The sequence below is a fragment of the Bison bison genome, unplaced genomic scaffold (genome assembly GCF_000754665.1).
Source record: "Bison bison bison isolate TAMUID 2011002044 unplaced genomic scaffold, Bison_UMD1.0 scf7180017864044, whole genome shotgun sequence".
Classification (NCBI taxonomy): Eukaryota; Metazoa; Chordata; class Mammalia; order Artiodactyla; family Bovidae; genus Bison; species Bison bison.
In genome coordinates, this window is record NW_011494616.1 from 2,187,134 (window position 1) to 2,195,728 (window position 8,595).

The window sequence follows — 8,595 nt, forward strand, 5'->3', positions numbered from 1 at the left end:
ATCACTGACTCAATGGACATGAGTTTGAGTGAACTCCAGGAGCTGGTGATGGACAGGGAGGCCTGGTGTGCTGCAATTCATGGGATTGCAAAGAGTCAGACACAATTGAGTGACTGAACTGAACTGAACTGAATACATGATTTGACCATACTGATAAAAATCATGTCTTCTTTTGAAAACTAGTCAAATAATGAAGAAAAATATGAAATTTTAAGTAGAATTCATCTTCAGTCTTTTCACCAGAGAAAAACATTGTTTTATACTTTGATGAATGCACCCCCAGATATGACTCTGAGCCCGTGTACGTGTAGAGAAAATCTTATACAAATTTACATAAATGAGAAAATGCAGTCCATACAGGTACCTTGTAAACTTGCTATCAGTATCTTCAACATCCCCATGTTTTAGGGAGAAAATACTTTTTTTTTTTTAATTGTTTTGGTTGTGTTGGGTTTTTGTTGCTGCATGCAGGCTTTTCTTAGTTGCAGAAAGTGGGAGTTACTCTTTGTTGAGGTTCACGGGCTTCTCCTCGCAGTGGTTTCTCTTGTAGAGAACAGGCTGTAGGCACATGAGCTCAGTAACTGCGGCTGGTGGGCTCTGGGGTGCAGGCTCAGTAGTTGTGGTGCAAGGGCTTAGTCGCCCCCTAGTACGTGGGATCTTCCCCGACCAGCGATCGCATGTGTCCCCTGCATCTGCAGCAGATTCTTATCCACTGTACCACCAGGGAAGTCCAGAAATACTTCATTTTTAATAAAGGAAAAACAACTAAGGTTGAAGTTTTCTGTGGTTTCATAACAGGCACCATTATATTAATATATGAAGCATGAAAACAATCATAGTCAGTGTACATATCCCAAACCAACAGATCCCCAAATTTTCATGGATATGTGTGTCATTGTTCTTTTCTTCTGTGTTACAAAGCTAATAAAAAGTAGATTTAAAGTAAACAGCTAATTTTTACCATAATTTTTAGCCGTGCAGAGAATAGTATGGTTGGCAAAAATTTTGAGTGCTTTCTAGATGCATGAATGTGTGAAAGCTCTTAGACATAAGTATCGTGGTGTTTGAGAGTTTATACATTTTAGGTTAATTTTTTCTAAGTACAATAGAATATTAGGGATTGTTTTTTCATTCTGAATTTCTCTGCAATTCTAAATTTCTACTGGGGCAAGAATAGATTTACAAGCTATTCTATAAACCTCATTGTACTTTGTAATAAATATACATTAAAGTGTCCCAATAAAATGACAAATTTCTGTTCACTGACAGAAATACTAGAATTTTTCAAAGCCAGGCTTTATGTCCCAATAATCATTCTTCTTATCTTCAGGGAATTCAACAGAATATTTTCTACTTTTACACTGAGGGATGCACTTGAGATTGGAGTTCTTGATTCTAATCAAGAGTGAGAGGTAAATTCATACAGAAAAAAAATTAGGTGGAAGAAAATTTGTTTTGAAACACAGTTTTTTATTTCCCATGAAGTGAGAGCTGGTCCTAACAACATTGATTTGTTGCTCAAAAGAAGTGCTCAACTTGATCTGCAGAAATAATGAGAAAGAGCAAATCCTTTTTATTCACAGATAAATGAACGACTAGTAAGGTTTAAGGAAACATCTGGAACAAATGGACAGAAATCTCTCGTGCTACATTTAAATATAAAGACATGAATTTGACACTTTTTTCTCCATATATAACTGCCTTTTCCCACTGTTGGTATGAATCCATTTTCTTTTTTTAGAGGTTAAGTTCCTCCCTCTAGAAAGTACTAAAATTCTCTTGGGATATCCATAAATAAGCAAAATAAAATTAATTTTTTAATTTCAAGGGATTTTGCACATATATAACTTTTCTGCTTGTTATCACCTCCATTCTTGTAACTGGGCAACTTGACAAAAGTGAAAATTAAACTTTCTCAAAAAAGCATAGAAATACCAGCCACTTATTAAACATTTTCCTTTTTATACGTCCCAAGGGACCACACGGGCTCACAGAGTCTGCTAATCCAGACTATACAGGATCCATTTTTTTTTTTTTCCCCTATCTGAACCTGATGACAGTGCCTGGGGGTGCAAACAAATAAAAACAGTTCCTGGCTTTTGAAGGGTTAGTGTTAGAGTTCAACTCTGTATTTGATCATTTGCTTTTAGCAGTTTTAGTCACTGACTAACCAAATATCATCACATGGTGGTAATGATAGAGCCAAGAAACCAAAGAGAAAATATTAAAAAAGAAAATTATCAGTTGGTATTATCAGTACTGGGTATATCCAACTTTCCTTCCAAAGAACAGTATTAGAGTGAACTTGACATGTTCACAGTGCTGTATTTAAAATGATGATCAACAAGGACCGACTGTGTAGTACAGGGAACTCTGCTCAATACTCTGTAATAATCCAAATGGGAAAAGAACTTGAAAAAGAATAGATACATGTATATGTATAACTGAATCACTTTCCTATATGCCTGTTAATCAACTACGGGCTTCCCTGGTGGCTCAGAGGGTGAAGCATCTGCCTGCACTGCAGGAGACCTGGGTTTGATCCCTGGGTCAGGAAGATCCCCTGGAGAAGGCAATGGCAACCCACTCCAGTACTCTTGCCTGGAAAATCCCATGGACAGAGAAGACTGGTAGACTACAGTCCATGGGATTGCAAAGAGTCAGACACGACTGAGTGACTTCACTCAACTATACTCCCATATATAATCAACTATATTCCCATATAATATAAACATTTTTTAAAAAGATCCTTAAAAAGAAGGAACTTGAGGCCCTTCTCATACATGTGGACACCCCAATTGGACAGAAAGTCCCGCTTATGCAGAAAAGATTCTGAAGGTAATCCTCTCTTGTACCTCTGTGTCACCAAACACCAAACCTTGGGGTGAGAGCTCACAGCTTGATTACTCTTTGCATAGATGTGAATGTTGGGGCAACTGAACTGGAAGCCCAAGTTGGAATATTCAGTCCTAATGAATGCTCACTTGTTTAGACAGAGATTATTAGTTTTCAGGAAAATGCCAGGCTAAGTTTATATGATTGTGGAAGTGAGGCAAGGGTGTCAGCCTCAGCCACTGAATTGCATTCAGGAGGCGTAGGGAGCACAAAGCCTGCTTCACATGGCCCTGCTGGGATTTTGCTGCTATTTTGAGGTCATGAGCAAGGCAGAGACATTACTTAAGGAAGTGTGGGGCACTACTGAGACAACCAGAAAACCTTTGGAGACAACGTGAGACTGGAACTGCGTAGAGGGGATTCACCGCTCTGCACTGCTGGGACAGCAAGAACGTCCAAGCTGCAGAAGCCTAATCAGGAGGCCTGGACGAAATCACAAAGGGAAGGGATGCTCAAGTCTGAGACGCACCAGGCCACTGTGTAGATGAGGCCTCCTGCAGTGACCACCATTTAGACAACAAACATCACAGTCCTCTCACATAGATTTACTGAAATAGAAGCAGAAAAAATAGAGTGTAGTCGAATATGGTAAAAATAGTCTATATATTAAATAGATTGCAGTCTTAGCTAGCCTTGGGATCAGAAAATTTAAGCCCTGTGTGTCTCATTTACCCTATAAGAAATTAATGTAGAAGTAGATGAGAATGCAATTTCAAACTATAAGTACAGTATTATCATTAACATCGTGACTGTTCTGTGAATCTGAGAGAGTAGAATCTTTGCTAGTCTTCAGCCTTATTCCACAGTATAATTTATTATTAAATTTTTATATCAGGTGGCAAGACGTGATCTTGAATTAGGCCCTGAATGGAAACACCTTTATACCATGAAAAGCTTGACTTACTGAGCACCAGTCCAAAAGATGAGAGTCAAAACGATGCTTTAGGTACTGAGATAAATGGGCAGAGCTGAGGAAATGCCTGTCTGTAGGCTCCCGGTGCATGACCATGTTGGACATGGTAGAGAAACCATGACTCTAGCCTAAAACTTTCTAAGAAAAACAGTAGGGTCCAAAGCAGCAGGACTGATCTTTGGCTCCTGGCAATAACAGAGTAGTTAATTGAAGACAAACTCTCCAGCTGAGCACATCTAGAAACCCTCAGTTCAGTTCAGTTCAGTTGTTCAGTGGTCTCCTACTCTTTGCAACCCCATGGACTGAAGCATTCCAGGCTTCCCTGTCCATCACCAACTCTCAAAGCTTGCTCAAACTCATGTCCATCGAGTCAGTGATGCCATCCAACCATCTCATCCTCTGTCGTCCCCTTCTCCTCCCGCCTTCAATCTTTCCCAGCATCAGGGGCTTTTCTAATGAGTCAGCTTTTCACATCGGGTGACAAAAGTATTGGAGCCTCAGCTTCAGCATCAGTCCTTCCAGTGAATATTCAGGACTGATTTCCTTTAGGGTTGAATGCTTTGTTTTCCTTGCTGTCCAAGTGACTCTCAAGAGTCTTCTCCAACACCACAGTTCAAAAACATCAGCTTTCTGGTGCCCAGCTTTCTTTATGGTTCAACTCTCACATCCATGCATGACTACTGGAAAAACCATAGCCTTGACTAGATGGACCTTTGTTGGCAAAGTAATGTCTCTGCTTTTTAATATGCTCTTTAGGTTTGTCATAGCTTTTCTTCCAAGGAGCAAGTGTCTTTTAAACATCTTTTAAATCCTGGAATGTGAAGTCAAGTGGGCCTTACAAAGCATCACTACGAACAAAGCTGGTGGAGATGGAATTCCAGTTGAGCTATTTCAAATCCTGAAAGATGATGCTGTGAGAGTGCTGCACTCAATATGCCAGCAAATTTGGAAAACTCAGCAGTGGCCACAGGACTGGAAAAGGTCCGTTTTCATTCTAGTCCCAAAGAAAGGCAATGCCAAGGAATGCTCAAACTACCGCACAGTTGCACTCATCTCATATGCAAGTAAAGTAATACTCAAAATTCTCCAAGCCAGGCTTCAGCAATATGTGAACTGTGAACTCCCAGATGGTCAAGCTGGTTTTAGCAAAGGCAGAGGAACCAGAGATCAAATTGCCAACATCCACTGGATCATCAAAAAAACAAGAGAGTTCCAGAAAAACATCTACTTCTGCTTTATTGACTATGCCAAAGCCTTTGACTGTGTGGATCACCACAATGGAAAATTCTGAAAGAGATGGGAATACCAGACCACCTGATCTGCTTCTTGAGAAACCTATATGCAGGTCAGGAAGCAACAGTTAGAACTGGACATGGAACAACAGACTGGTTCCAAATAGGAAAAAGAGTACATCAAGGCTGTATATTGTCATCCTGCTTATTTAACTTATGTGCAGAGTGCATCATGAGAAACGCTGGGCTGGAAGAAGCACAACCTGGAATCAAGATTGCCAGGAGAAATATCAGTAACCTCAGATATGCAGATGACACCATCCTTGTGGCAGTAAGTGAAGAGGAGCTAAACAGCCTCTTGATGAAAGTGAAAGAGGAGAGTGAAAAAGTTGGCTTAAAGCTCAACATTCAGAAAACTAAGATCATGGCATCTGGTCCCATCACTTCATGGGAAGTAGATGGGAAAACAGTGGAGGCAAAATAAATGGATGAAATTATATGCAAATTTTAACCAAAAATAAAGAGGAGTTAGTGTAGCTATACTTGCATCAGATAAACTTATCTCCTGAAGCTTCTTTACTTTTAGTAAAGAGTTAGAGAGGGACACCTCCTAATGATAAAAGGATCAGTACATCAGGAAGTTGTATATTTTTTTGTTTGTATGCATCTACTAAGATAGTCTCAGCTTCACAATATATAAAACCAACTTGACAGGATAAATGACAAAAGTAGACAAATCTATAGTCATGGTGGGGGAATGTAACACACCTCTCTCAGTAACTAATAGAACAAATGTACAAAATAAACCCTTAGTCACAGGATATCTGAATAATGAAGTTTTCAAATTTGACCAAATAATATATGGTCATAGTTTTAGATGTGATAATGGAATGTTGATTGTATTGTATTTTTAAAAATGCATTTATCAGTAAGAGAAACATACTGAAATATTTAAAAGTGAAAAAAGAAAAAGGTCCAAGGACCATAATCTTAGAAAAGTGAGGGGAACAGAAACTGGACTGGAAAAGTAAATGGAAGCATAAATAGAAAAGTTGTCTGGTCTGAACTCTATCCACAATATTGGAGCAACACTGGAAAAGAATAGGTCACACAAAGAAATAATTTCAAAATATAATTTTCACAATTTAGGTGGCTTATCCTTATGCTCCAAAAAATAAAATTTATTGAAGTGTAATTGATTTACAATGTTGTGTTAATTACTAGTGTGCAGTAAAGTGACTCAGTTCTATATATATATATATATGTATGTATATATGCTCAATCGCTAAGGCATATCTGACTCTTTGCAACCCCATGGATTGCAGGAAGCCAGGCTTCCCTGTCCTTCACCATCTTTTTGAGTTTGCTCAAACTCATGTCTACTGAGTCGGTGATGTCATCCAACCATCTGATCCTCTGTTGCCCCCTTCTCTTCCTGTCCTTAATTTTTCCCAGCATCAGGGTATATTTATGGGTATTTGATGACTCAGGAGTAAAGACTGTACCTGCCAATGCAGAAGACTTGGGTTCAACCCCTGGGTTGAGAAAGACCACCTGGAAGACAGCACAGCAACCCACTCTAGTATTCTTGCCTGGGAGATCCCATGTATCTGGAGGGCTACAGTCCATGGTGTCACAAAGAGTCAGACACAACTAAGAGACTAAACAACAACAAAATCTATCTAAGGATATATATTCTTTGTAATATTCTGTTCCATTATGGTTTATCATAGGATATTGAATTTAGTTCCATGTGTTATACAGTAGGACTAAGTTGTTTTTCCTTTCTATATATACTCGTTGGCATCTGCGAATCCCAAACTCCCAGTTTATCCCTGCCCCTTCCACGTCCTACCCCACTGGCAACCGCAGGTCTGTTCTGTATGCCTGTGAGCCTGTTTCTGTTTCATAGGTAAGCTCATCTGTGTCATGTTTTAGATTCCACGTACAAGTGGTGTTGTATGGTATTTGTTTTCCTCTTTCTGATTTACTTCACTTAGTATGATAATCTCTAGGTATATCTGTGTTACTGCAAACAGCATTATTTCATTCTTTTTTATGGCAGAGTAATATTCCATATATATATACATATATATACACACACACACGCATATATGTGTATATATATAAATATATACACACCACATCTTCTTTATCCATTCATCTGTTTATGGACATAAGGTGTTTCCATGTCTTGGATATTATGAATACCGCTGCTATGAAAATAGGGGTACAGGTATATTTTTGAATTATAGTCTTGTCTGTATATATGCCTAGGAGTGGGATTGCTGGATCATATGGTAGCTCTGCTTCAAGTTTTTTTTGAGGAACCTCCGAACTGTTCTCCTTAGTAGCTGTACCAATTTATATTCCTGCCAACTGTGTAAAGAGGGTTCCCCTTTCTCCACACCCTGTTTGCCTCAAAAAATTTCTAAGTGTGACAGTGATGTGAAATATTTAAAAAGCATTCTTACCAATATAACTCAATGATTTAGCAGAATTTTATGTATATCTGCTAACTGAATAATATTTTGTTTTAAATCAGTAAAAAGGAGTCTCCTGTATCTTCTGTCACAATGTGCTGTTTATTTGACATTTTGCAATAATTTCATTTTTTAAGTGAAATTGCTTCAACAAAATGCATAAATGAAAATGCTACAATAAATAATTGAGATTCTTCCAAAGAAGAATATAGAAGTCCTAATGGATGCACTCATCTCACACACTAGTAAAGTAATGCTCAAAATTCTCCAAGCCAGGCTTCAACAGTATATGAACTGTGAAATTCCAGATGTTCAAGCTGGTTTTAGAAAAGGCAGAGGAACCAGAGATCAAATTGCCAACTTCCACTGGATTATCAAAAAAGCAAGAGAGTTCCAGAAAAACATATATTTCTGCTTTATTGACTATGCCAAAGCCTTTGACTGTGTGGATCACCACAAACAGTGGAAAATTCTGAAAGAGATGAGAATACCAGACCACCTGACCTGCCTCTTGAGAAATCTATATGCAGGTCAGGAAGCAACAGTTAGAACTGGACATGGAACAACAGACTGGTTCCAAATCAGGAAAGAAGTATATCAAGGCTGTATATTGTCACTCTGCTTATTTAACTTTTATGCAGAGTAGATCATGAGAAATGCTGGGCTGGATGAAGCCCAAGCTGAAATCACGATTGCCAGGAGAAATACCAATAATCTCAGATATGCAGATGACACCACCCTTATGGCAGAGAGTGAAGAACTAAAGAGCCTCTTGATGAAAGTGAAAGAGGAGAGTGAAAAAGTTGGCTTAAAGCTCAACATTCAGAACACTAAGATCATGGCATCTGATCCCATCACTTCATGGGAAATAGATGGGGAAACAGTGCAAACAGTGGCAGACTTTACTTTTGGGGGCTCCAAAATCACTGCAGATGGTGACTGCAGCCATGAAATTAAAAGACACTTACTCCTTGGAAGGAAAGTTATGACCAACCTAGACAGCATATTCAAAAGCAGAGACATTACTTTGCCAACAAAGTCCGTCTAGTCAAGGCTATGGTTTTTCCAGTGG